We start from the raw sequence: 12,762 nt of genomic DNA, 5'->3' as shown, positions 1-12,762 counted from the left end.
CTGTTTGGATACCAGGAGCAGAACTACTCTTCCAAAGAACAGGAGCTGGAGTACTCTGTGGAGGAGCTGGAAAAGTAATTCTGTGAAGAAAGGCGTTTGGCAATCAACTCTGTAAAGTACTGACAGAACTACTTTTGTGCTGGAAGTCTGTTGGGAATCATACTGACTTCTCATGACTTATAGAAAAAAAGACCAGAATACCCTTATATTATACCAGTTACTGTTTTTTGGTTTTTTAATATCATAATATGCCTTCAAACTATACTGTTTTTTATATTTTAACTATAAATATTAATATAATATAATATAATATTTTAAATATTAAATATTAATATAATGTGTTTAGATCCATTACACTTAAAATTAAAAAAAAAAAAAAATTGACAGCACCTCTCTTAAAAATTGGATGATTTACCTATCACCTGTTGAATTACCATATATATATAAAAGAAGTCTCAAATATACCAAGTCTTGATATATCCATACTTAAACAAATTTCTTGCCTATGCATAAAAATGTTTTGTCACTCATTATGAGAATTATGTTACCCCATTCACAAAGCATGTGAGAAACCTCTCTTACAACTAAACTATGGGCAATCAATCTGTTTTTCAGGTCATAAATGCTGAAAGTATTCTTGTCATTTCAGCAGAATACCAAAATGGCTCCTTTCTCTATTTATTTTATAGTATGCAATCTCAAAATATTATTAAACTAACATTAATAAGTGAATAAAAGCAGAATACCAAAATTACCTTTACTCAATGCAAAATATAGATAAAACATGAATAAAGATTAAAGTAATTAAGGATTCCAACATCTAAAAACAAGGTACTAAGTATCACAGAGCAACTTGGTTCCTTTAAAGTCACTTGTACCATACTTGTGGCCATGATGGATAAGGTTAGACAGTAGACACTGGAACAAAAAGAATATATTGTTGCATGGATATGAAATATAATTTTGAACCAACAATAAATGAAGTGAAGGTAGTAACATGGAAATCTATTCAAGTTAAGAATGATAGAATAGAGAATTAACGAACCTTTTTTTCTTTTTGAATCTCTGATGCCACTCCAGCGATTCCCACCAAGGACTTTGCACTTGTCAAGTGGATGCTAATAACGCTGCAAAGAAAAATAGTTGTCTTATGATGCAATGTGAAAAATAACATCAAAGCATCATGGGATATACTAACAGAAACACACCTATGCAAACAATGGACCATGCAGTTAAACGCTGCAATTAGTGAATGAACTAATGAACATAAGAAATCAAGTGACCAAAGGTAGCATAGAAAACAAGGGTATCCAGAAAATTGAAGAGCATTTATCAACAAAAAAAAAATTCAAGAGTCAAATCATGAGCAAAGCTCACGTCACAGCATAATCACCATAATACAAAAATCCCAACTTGAATTTTCAAATCAAATAATTTGTGATTCAAGCCATGGTGCCATGATATAAATCACCATCCAAATAGACAGCAGAACAGAGTCTGAATCCAATGCAAACAAAACAGGTGGTATGAATCGATTTAAATCATTTATTTCACGTATCACAATTCAGCTCCCTAGAAAAATATGGTCACAATTCATTTCCACCGAAGTTAGTGCCTGTTCTGATTATTGAGGCTTATGGAAGGAATATGATTATCACACTTTCAATAACCAAGGCCAAGAAATTCCAGGTCTTTGTAATGTAGTCAGGTGTTTCCTTGTATATTGATCGATACTTCCAAAAGGAAGTATTTGGCACCAAGCTGTATGACTGTGTTGTAAATTGGAAGCAAACCAAAAACACAATAAGAATTGGAAGAAAACTTCCTCCACTTAAAAGATAAAACTTTCATAACAGACTTGTTCATGTCGTGATTCATGGTGAACCACCTAAACAGCAAGACTTCCATTCTAAGGTAACGCCTCCCGCATTTGTTGTGTTCCTTCTATAAGGACAAACAAATGCAGAAGGGAGAGAGCTTCTAAAGAACTCTGCCACACTGAAAGAAGGCATCAGAATACCATCCCTCTATCAGCCCAAAACCTATATTAGGCATTGACCACCTATTCACAAACAATTGGAGAAGAGCACCCCTAACCTTTTTTTCAGGCAAGTATATGCTTATTAATAGCAAAAAAGGCAAACGGGTAAAATGGAAAGGACTAATATATCAAGAAAACCTGCTTAGGCACTATAAATGAATAAAAAAATAAAAACTAAAAAATCCAATACAAAATCCCCTTTATAGTTTCAAAGCTTCCCTGAAACGATGAATCTTAAATCAACAAGCAAATCTACACATGGCTGAATGAGTAGAATCAACCAAGAGCTGTGGCTATGTACTCCCTATCAAACTAAATCCTTCAAACAAATACATATATTCAATTTGGATGGGAAAAAAACCATTTTCAACTCAAAGAGGGAGAGATCGAACGTACCTTGGCTTTTCGTCTACGGAGAGAGGGAGAGAGATTGAAGAAAATATGAAGAACACCCCGGTGTTCTGGTTGGCCGAATGAACTAAGAACTAAATCTGCAATAAGAGCAGAAATATGAATGTAAACCATTTTGTAAATGAAAAGAAATCTAATTTTGTAGATGAACAGAGATCTCATTGTCTCACAAAAAAAATCAAAACAACCTTACTTCTCCCCAATTACTTTAATGGCGACGAGGGAGGGAGGGTGAAGAGCACGAACGTGCCCTAACTTCGTTTCTCTTCTCAGATTCACACACCGCAAGTTTTTGCTAAAATGAAAGAGACAAGAAAGGGAGATAATGGCGATGAGGGAGGGAGGAAGAGAGGGAGAGAAATAGGGAGGGTGAAGCACCTCTTCTATTGGTCGAACGGCTGCAAGCAACAGAAAGACGAAGAAGAAAGGGGCGAGTTTCTTCTTCGTCTAATTTTCGTCTGATTTAGGGCGCAAATAGGATTCGGGTATTTTCGGGAAAAATTAGAAAAATAGGGGTATTTTCGTCAAATGAGCCGTTAGAATTTTACTCCCCGCAAGATGCGAAATTGAGAAGTAGGTTTTAGCTACTTTTTCATAAAGAGTAATTTTTTACTCTTGTGCGGAGTAATTCTTTGAAGGAGTTATTTATCTAAATTATCCAAACGACTTTTAACTCCCCGCAAGAGTCAGAAGTAGCCAAGGAGTCCTATCCAAACACCATCTTAGATTCTAAGTAACTATCTTAAAGTGTTGCTCTTTAATTGTAAAATATGAGAAAGGACTTCTGGAAATTCTACTACTTGGTGATCTATGGTAACTGCTCCAATATATTTTTTTTTCTAGAAAAAATTGCTGGAATTATAGAGCATGCGTAACAGTAGTTAGAGAAGTAGATTCACTGGAAAATGGTTTAATGAGGAAAAGCATTTATCGCGTTTGGGTGAGGATATTTTCTCTCATCTCACAATTGGCCCCTTCCCCAAGACCAAAAAATAACTCGACATTTCTGTTGAAAACATAAATAAACAAATCAAAATTTCTCTGCAACATATGGTCCCTTAGGGTTTGCCTTTCCTTAACCTTGCGATGGTAAATCCCGAGTTAGATTAGCTTTCAAACTCTTGTTAGACATTGATCTTTATATAGGTTTAGTCTGCATGTTATTTGTTATTTGTTATGATGTAATAAATATTTTCAAACTTGACTTACATATTAAATTGTAAAACCCCCCATCGTCTCCTACCCCCACACTCACTAATAAAATCTTAGGCCCTGCTTGTTTGCCCTGCAAAAAGTTGCAAACAAAAATTTTTACAATGATTTGCTGAATGCAATTGCTTGGATGTAAATATTTTTGTGGGCTTCACAAAAATTCATCCAAAACCATCATAAAATTTTGTGGAGCAAAAATCTCTACAAAATTTTACGTTTTTATCTTTCTCTTTTTCATATGATCTAAGAACAATCCAAATTCACCTCTCTCTCTCTCTCTCTCTCTCTTTTCACCCCTATGTCTCTATCCTTCCCCAACATGACTGTTAACGTTTTGGTAATTAACATGAAAAGTGGTTGAAATCGTAAATATCTTATTTTCAGCTCACGAAATAGTAATTCATTATATATTTTTGTTTTGTTTTGGTGGGTTGCACATATCAACCACCTTAGCACGTGTTAGCAGTTAAATATAGCCATTTTTTAAGTGGAGGGACCTATAAAGATTCAAAGGTGTAATCTAGAAGCATACAAAATTGCCCTTATGTCACGGTCGTGCTCTTTCGATGCGAGGTTGTGCGGTGCAAGGGGTGTCAAATCCACTTGCAAGCCTGTAAAAATGATCATACACTACAAATGTAACTAGCAAACAAGTAAACGATGCAACATGAGACAAAGTTCGGAGGCAACTTTATTGATATAATATTGATTACACGGGGTTACGCGTTACAAAAGCATAAAGGTGCGTTACAAAGCAATAGATGATCCTAAGACATGCGGGACTTCCACGCAGCTAGGCTTGAGGGCTTCAGTCAACATGGGTGTAGGCCGGGGATTGGGAAGCACTAGACACCCTTCCTACAAGGTGTATAATTTTCCTTTCCTAGATTTCCAGAAGGAAACATCGAAAGTGGAGGCCAGTCATACTCCCTTATTACAAAATTTCAATAAGCTAACAGATATGTCCTGACACAGATATGCCCTAGTACGGGGGCTGACATGACTTCATATTGAGCCTTACATATTGTTACATGGGTGCTCCCAGGTAGCTCTGGGGCGAGCTTAAACCTAACTTTAGGTGATAGAAGTTATGGCCGTCACAGACTCCCCCACCTATTCTACAGACGTCCTTATCGCATTGACCTGACAAACTCTTCAATCTTCTGCTTGAAAGGTTGTAGGTTCTCTGCACTCTCCTGTGTAGCTTCAAATTCTGGCATGTTCTTCTGTGTGACGAAGTACTCCACGTGCTGCTACTTTTGTTGCTGGATTAAACTGCTGTTGAATTGACATCTTCGAGAATTTTGTCGACAACATGCTTTGACTGAATAGCTGAATGAGAAGATGCACGTGTTGGAATGCTGTGCATTAGATCTCATAGATCTGTATGGTATGGCTTGAGACTTCTTGCATGGATGAAAGAGTGAATGCTGCGTAACCTGTACAGTAACTAGAGTTTAGCAAACCTGTACGTCCTTGGACTGTGTCTCCTGTAGCTTGAAACAATAGTGTGAAAAGTTAAACATTGTCGGCCTGTGATAAGTTCAAAAGCACTCTTGTTGGAGGAAGAGTACTTCTGAAAGTTGGAATTGAACAAATTCGCCCAATTCTCATGGCCGACATTGGCAAGATACCTGAAATAATCCAATGCAGAACTGAATCTCTCCGTTGGCCAATCTGATTGACGATGTCCATTAGTTGGAAAGTCAAGCTGAAACCCAAGTAATCTACACGGCCCGTCCCATAACTTCCCTGTGACTCTTGAATCTTTGACGCTGACAATACTCTGGGGTATATCCCAATTCTTGTTGACACTCTGACGAAATAACTGAGGGGCTTCATCTGCAACTTGAATCTGACAGTAACCTAAACTCAAACCAACTTTGAAGAGTACTTGGTTGTCCCAAGTTTATCAAACAAGTCAATAACTGGCTGGATAGGATACATGTTCTTGATAGTGATCTTCTTTTATGTTCGATAATCGACACAACATCACAAAGACCCATACTGTTGCTTGCTCAACTCAGCTAGTCTTGGAGGATTCATCCTGAAAGGCTCTTCTATAGGAGGCGTAGTACCAAATAGTAATTCATTCTAATGATCTATCGACTTACGTGGCTGTAGTGTCTTCGGAAGTTCATTCGCTATCATGTCATCAACTTCTGCTAAAACCTGTGTAACTTGTGTGAGAATTGAACTATGGTCCTGTTCTACGGATTCAACTCTCAAGGTAGCAATATACGGTTGCTCACCTTTCTTCAGCTGAAGAGTTGAAATCAACTTTCCCTCTTCCTTGCCTGTGGATACGAGAACGAAACTTGAACATTCACCTAGCATGCCCAATGTATTGGCAAATGGCATCAGTACAACCCTGTTCTGTCGCATGAAATCCATCCCAATGACAACTCTGAACTCATCAAACAGAACTATGAATAAATCAAACTTACCCTTCCATGTACCTATCTTGACGGAGACTGACTTGGCCGAACCTTGCATAGGAGTGGCTTAGGAATTTACAACTTTCATGCGGCTTGAACCTTTATCTAGCCAAATATTGAGACGCTTCGCCTCTACAGGGGTAATGAAGCTGTGCGTAGCTCCTGTATCAACCATCGCATGGGTGGTCTTGCCACCAACTTCCATATCAACGTACATAAGATTCTTCCGTTGCTGGCTATTCTGAGTCTCAGATGTCTACTTCATTGCATTCAATAGATGCAAAGCTCCCATGTGAGGAGAATTTTTATCATCTCGCCCACTCGTACTCTCGTGACTAGGGTCACTCTGGGAGGCTAGTAGTGCAGTCAGTTTGGCTCGCTACGGGTACTTAAATGTCTTGTGAGGCCTACCACACAAAACGCATACATGTTTGTGACGACGCTTGACTGGCAAGGTATTTCTGCTCTATGAAGGGGAGGAATTTCGTGAGAATCCCTGACTAGAATTCTGTCTATGCCCTCCATTCTTACCATTTGAGAACTTCTTTGTGTGCTCATGTTGCTGTGAGTAACCTTTCGACTTAGGGTGTACATCCTGTTGGCTCCCTCCTGCGGGAGTATAATCAGTCAACCGCTTAGCTACTACAATTGCAGATATGAGATCTTGCACACATTGTCGTTGGAGTTCTGTCTGAATTCAAGGTTTGAGCCTTTCTTGGAATGAAAACAACTTGTCTTTCTCTCATATGTTAGGGATATCAAGCATCAAGGCGAAAAATTGCTTGACATATTCATGAGCTGCACATGTTTGTTGGAGTTACCTCAACTTTCTACGAGCAATGAACTCCACGTTCTCTGGGAGAAACTGGTACTTCAACTCTTTCTTAAGGTCTTCTCATGTATCGATGGAACATTGGCCACTTTTCATCTCGGTGTACTTAGTTCACCACCATAATTTGGCGTCACCTACAAGATACATAGAAATAGTTGTTACTTTTACCTCTTCTGAATCCGAACGAGTTGCACGGAAGTATTACTTCATGTCGAACATGAAAATTTTGAGCTTTTTTGCATCGCGAACACCATCGAAGGTGCGTGGCTCGGGGACTCGCAATTACGAGGGAGAAACATCACTACTGCTGGCTGTTCATTTCCAACGACTTTGACCAGGAGACCTACCTTCGTAGTGAGTTTCGTAATCTGTTCTTATAAGTTGGCTAGAATTCCTCAGGTATCTTCCTCGAGGTCAATTATTCTATCTCTGAAGGTTGCGGATTCTTCTTCCAACGTGTTCTAACGACCATCTAATTGTGCAATACCATCAACGAGACCGAATAACATGGCTACTTTCTCTTCTAATACCTCAATGCGTTCCTTGTTTATATGTGATGGTAGTGTGTTTGGAGCAGGTTGATCCATGGTACTTGCAATTCCTCTTGCCATTGTTCGTGTGAACTAATGGAAATTGGGGGAAGAGCTTGGGTATAAAACCAACGTGAACCTAAACCAACGTGGTTGAAATACTAACTGTGCTCAAACAATTGTAGCTCTAATACTAACTGTCATGGTCGTGTTCTTTCGAAGCAAGGTCGTGCGGCGCAAGGGGTGTCAAATCCACTTGCAAGCCTGTAAAAATGATCGTACACCCCAAACGTAGCTAGCAAACAAGTAAACAAGGCAACACGAGGCAAAGCCCAGAGACAACTTTGTTGATATAATATTGATTACACGGGGTAACGCATTACAAAGCAATAGATGATCCTAGACACGCGAGTGTAGACACCCCAATTTTTCACTTGCCTGATTAATGAACTCGTAAACCCGATTGCATCGGTTCCTAATGATGGATGATTATTCCAATACTTTATTTGTTACTAGATATGTTTCAAAAATCTGGATGAGATATCTCGAACTGACAAAACTATAGAAATCACGCTACGCTAGGAAAATATGACCCTAGAAACATAGAAATCATCATTTTACAGACAAAAAGAAGTTTCACGATAAAAATCACTAAAAATAATCAAATTACCAAAATACCCCTAACCTTAAAACATCCTGAGAGCCTTCGTTACGCTTAGGAAAACCCATTCAAACACATAAAATAACAAATCGAAATCAAATAAATCATTTTGTCAATTTTCACAGAATTCGACAAAATTATGAAAATGCCCCTCATAAAGTTCTCGACCATTTCGCACAAAAAGAAATTATAAATGACACAAACCAACATTCCCATTGAATTCCTTATGAAAAATCGATTCTAAAACATCCTGAAACATCAAAAACCGACTTGAAACGTAAAAGTTCTCTTGAGGGACAAAACGATAAATTTTTAATTTTTATAATTAAAAATTCTAAAATTAATAAATAAAATATTAAATAATGTAAAGTGAAACATTAATAAAATTAATTTAAAAATTTAAACCAAAAAAATCAATCAATCAGGCTCTTAGGCAAAATTGTTGATGGTTGCCAAGATATTTATTAAAGGACCCCTCCATCTGAGGTCCCAAAGAATTAAAGATATAATAAAGGGGGTTCTCCAAAAAATTATAAAGTCAATCAAGTAAGACTAAAATCAATCTTAAAGTCAATTAAATAAGACTAAAGTCAAGATCTTAAAGTCACTCAAGTAAGACTAAAGTCAAGATATTAAAGTCAATCAAGTAAGACTAAAGTCAAAATCTTAAAGTCAATCAAATGAGACTAAAAGTCAAATCCTAATAGAGTTCTGATTAAATAATAATTCTATTTAACACAATCCTAATTAAATAATAACTCTATTTAATAGAATTCTAACTAAATAATAAATTTCTCAAAAAGAACTATAATTAAACCTTAACTCTATCTAAAAGGTACTAAAAAAAGTTTATAAATTGAAGCCTCCACACCCTATTTTCGTATCAAATAATAAATCCTAAGAGAAGTAGGTCAAAAAGTTTTCCTAGCCTCCTATAAACCCTAATTTTGAAGTCATAACTCCTTACCTAACACCCATACTTCAACTTTAGCTCGAAAAACACTTAGAATCCCTTTAAAAATACCCAGAAATCCATAATATAAAAAATTCGAAGAATCCAGATCTAAGAAAGAGATACCTTACCTCAGAGATCAGAAATCAGATCCGAAGACAAAACGAAGCGAGGAGTACTATACAAGGAGCTGCTCTATCAGATCTGAGGGAACAAGACCGTTGTCTTCGAAAATGTATATATTTCTTATTTTTTTATTTATTATTTAGGTCTTTTAGCAATGTAGTTTATTTGAAAATTAGTAGAGATCGGCATTTGCCGGGCGGGGTTGGTACCTAACACCTTCCAACCTCGTAATTTGATCCCCGAACTTAGTTTTTTTTTTAAGTAGATTAGTTATCTTTATCCATTTAAAGTTGATATTCCGTTCTTAGACCGTAATAATTAGGTGGCGACTCCCAAATCTCAAAGGTCAAAAGAGGATCCGCGCACCACGCAAATCAAGGGCGCTTTCAATGGTGACTCTCCTGGGGACTATTGAGGATCAGACTTGAAAAACCCTAAGTGTGGGAGCATTGCCAGGTTGACCTAATTTTTTTTTATTTAGTTCGATTTTATTTAGGTCTGGGCACTTTAATAAAACATAGATTCCATCGAGTAGATTAATTTAGAACCTAAATTTACTCAATTTCGTTATCGGGAGCCTTAGATATCATCGATGCAAGTTCAATTTGTAAATCTGGAATTGTTGCTGAATGAAGATTGGGACAGTAATGTTAAAACATTTTTATAGAACATTCTAATAAGAATTAAGTCTGGAAACTTTTAATAAAACGTAGATCTCATCGAGTAGATTAATTTAGAACCTGAATTCACTCAATTTCGTTATCGGGAGCCTTGGATATCATTGATGCAAGTTCAATATGTAAATCTGGAATCGTTACTGAATGAAGGTTAGGATAGCAATGTTAAAACGTTTTTACAGAACATTCTAGTCAGAATTAGGTCTGGGCACCTCTTAGTAAAATGTAGATCCCATCGAGTAGATTAATTTAAAATCTCAATTCATTCGATTTCGTTATCGAGAGTTTTAGATATCATCGATGCAAGTTTAGATTGTATTTTCCTAATTTACAGAAAATCTGAATTTATCTAGTGTTAACACAGTTAATGTTCCTGAGAGCAAGCTCATTTGGCACTAGGATCTTTCTCTTTGATTTTCTTTAGGGATGTATTTCTAATTTTTTTTTATTTAGTTCGATTTTATTTAGGTCTGGGCACTTTAATAAAACATAGATTCCATCGAGTAGATTAATTTAGAACCTAAATTTACTCAATTTCGTTATCGGGAACCTTAGATATCATTGATGCAAGTTCAATTTGTAAATCTGGAATTGTTGCTGAATGAAGATTGTGACAGTAATGTTAAAACATTTTTATAGAATATTCTAATAAGAATTAAGTCTGGGAACCTTTTAATAAAACGTAGATCTCATCGAGTAGATTAATTTAGAACCTGAATTCACTCAATTACGTTATCGGGAGCCTTAGATATCATCGATGCAAGTTCAATATGTAAATCTGGAATTGTTACTGAATAAATGTTGGGACAACAATGTTAAAACATTTTTACAGAACATTCTAGTCAGAATTAGGTCTGGGCACCTCTTAGTAAAACGTAGATCCCATCAAGTAGATTAATTTAAAATCTGAATTCATTCGATTTCGTTATCGGGAGTCTTAGATATCATCGATGCAAGTTCAGATTGTATTTTCCTATTTCACAGAAAATCAGAATTTATCTAGTGTTAACACAATTAATGTTCCTGAGAGCGAGCTCATTTGGCACTAGGATCTTTCTCTTTGATTTTCTTTAGGGATGGATTTCTAATTTTTTTTTATAATTTAAAAAAAAAATAGGGTTCATCGCTTCTCATCTCAACAATTATCATTCTATCATCAATGTAACATCTATTGGAATCTCGATTTATTTTGGATCACCCAAAAGTGATCATTGATTGGACCTTAAAAATTATAAAAATTATGCCTATTGCAATGTTTGGGTTTAATCAATTATTCTATGCCATGATCCTTAATTGATTTGACATTGATCTTGATCAGATACATAGTTGATGTGCTTATTGGTGATCTTAATGATGTTATTGAATTGGTATTCATTTTGGCTAATATTCATATGGTATCAATGTGTGATGGTATGATCAGGCCCATGGGCCCATTTGTTTGAAAAGGCCCCAGGCATACCCCACCCTGTTTTATACACACCACATGCACGTTTACTGTTTTGCACGCTTGCATGTCTCATATAGCCAACGTGGCACTAGTGCGTGATCCAGTCTCTTCGGAAATGTGACGTCATTCATGAAAACGACAACTCCATCACGTACCTTAGGGTATATCAAACTAGGGCATCAGTACCGTCTGATCAGGTGACTCTGAAAGGTATATCGATGCACCCAGGCTGAAGCGACCTGAGCCTTTGACCTATTGTAAGCCACACAGTCACATGTCCCTTTGCCAACGTAGTACTAGTATGTGGTCGGTCACCTCGTGGGATACCAAACCATTTATAAAAGCTACAACTCTTGACTTGTACCCATATGTATATCAAAGATAATCCAAGTACATCAATTGCACTTCTTAATCAAAGCCAGTGCCTAAAAGAGATCCTGCCACGTTGTACCTTACTGTACGAGGGGGATAGACTACGTCTATTGTAGATGAAAGGTATTTAAGTGAGCCCTTGCTCAGCATCGTGTGCCACCTCTCAACTGGGGATCAAACTGGTTGTTTTTGACTTCAGAGAAGTGAGTTGGAGTTTTGAATTATCACCTATACGGTATATCAAACCAAGTCACCACGTACCATCTAATTGAGTACGCTCAAGAGGTATATAGGTGTACTTGGGCAAGGGTGGCCAGATAAAAATGTATTGCACGTAGCAAGCTTAGAATCTAGAAACCTCCCCTATAGGTCACGACTTGAACTTATCATGGGTGTTCTTGTGTTGTTATTTGAATGAGACATTGTGATTGATAAATGTATGTGAATGATGTATGAGATCAGAATGTATAATTGTCCTCAAGAATAAAAAATTTTACTTTTGTAAATTAAAATGGGTACACCGACCCAATAAAGAATCAATTTCTTGCAATAATTCATAATGTCCCAGTCCATCTCGATCCAACAATCATAATGAGCCGGGCCATTTAGATCAAAATGGAAATCAAATCCTTTTCTAAATTCGGGTTCCGACCCATTTTAAAAAAAGAAAAATGTTTTCCAGAAGAAAAGTGTTTTCTAGAAAAATATTTTCCAAAAGAAAAGAGAAGGAAAGAAAAATGATTTACAAAAGATATATTTTTGCATGAACCTTGAAAATTTTCTTTTTTGCATGGGCTTTGAAAAATTACTAAAATGTATTTTTCTAAAAAGAAAATAACTTGCAAAAAAATAATCAGATTTGTGAAAGTTTTATTTAATGAAAACATTATTTGTCAATAATTTTCAAGAGTACAATAGAATTATTTTCCTTCTGAATAATCATTGCATGAATTTTTAGGGTTCATTTAAAATGTTATCAAGGGGGTAATACTGGAATTGATTAAATTTACCTTCAATGAGGTGTAATGGTTATCATTGTACCTAAGTTAAATCGTCCATCGTC

The 12,762-nt window shown here is 36.4% G+C and overlaps 1 long non-coding RNA gene across 1 annotated transcript; it reads right to left on the bottom strand.

The window, feature by feature from the left end:
* Positions 1 to 504: 504 nt before the first annotated feature.
* LOC147384516 (uncharacterized) lies at positions 505 to 2,902 on the bottom strand. Its single transcript, XR_015172588.1, has 3 exons — positions 2,641 to 2,902; positions 2,438 to 2,532; positions 505 to 1,127 (listed from the first exon to the last, which is right to left on the bottom strand). It is a non-coding gene; the product is annotated as an uncharacterized LOC147384516 (long non-coding RNA).
* Between the last annotated feature and the right edge of the window lie 9,860 nt (positions 2,903 to 12,762).

This window comes from Akebia trifoliata, chromosome 15 (genome assembly GCF_017979445.1).
Source record: "Akebia trifoliata isolate Shusen 1 chromosome 15, ASM1797944v1, whole genome shotgun sequence".
NCBI lineage: Eukaryota > Viridiplantae > Streptophyta > Magnoliopsida > Ranunculales > Lardizabalaceae > Akebia > Akebia trifoliata.
The sequence above is the reverse complement of the archived record's forward strand: the minus strand, read 5'-3'. Positions and strand labels throughout refer to the sequence as shown.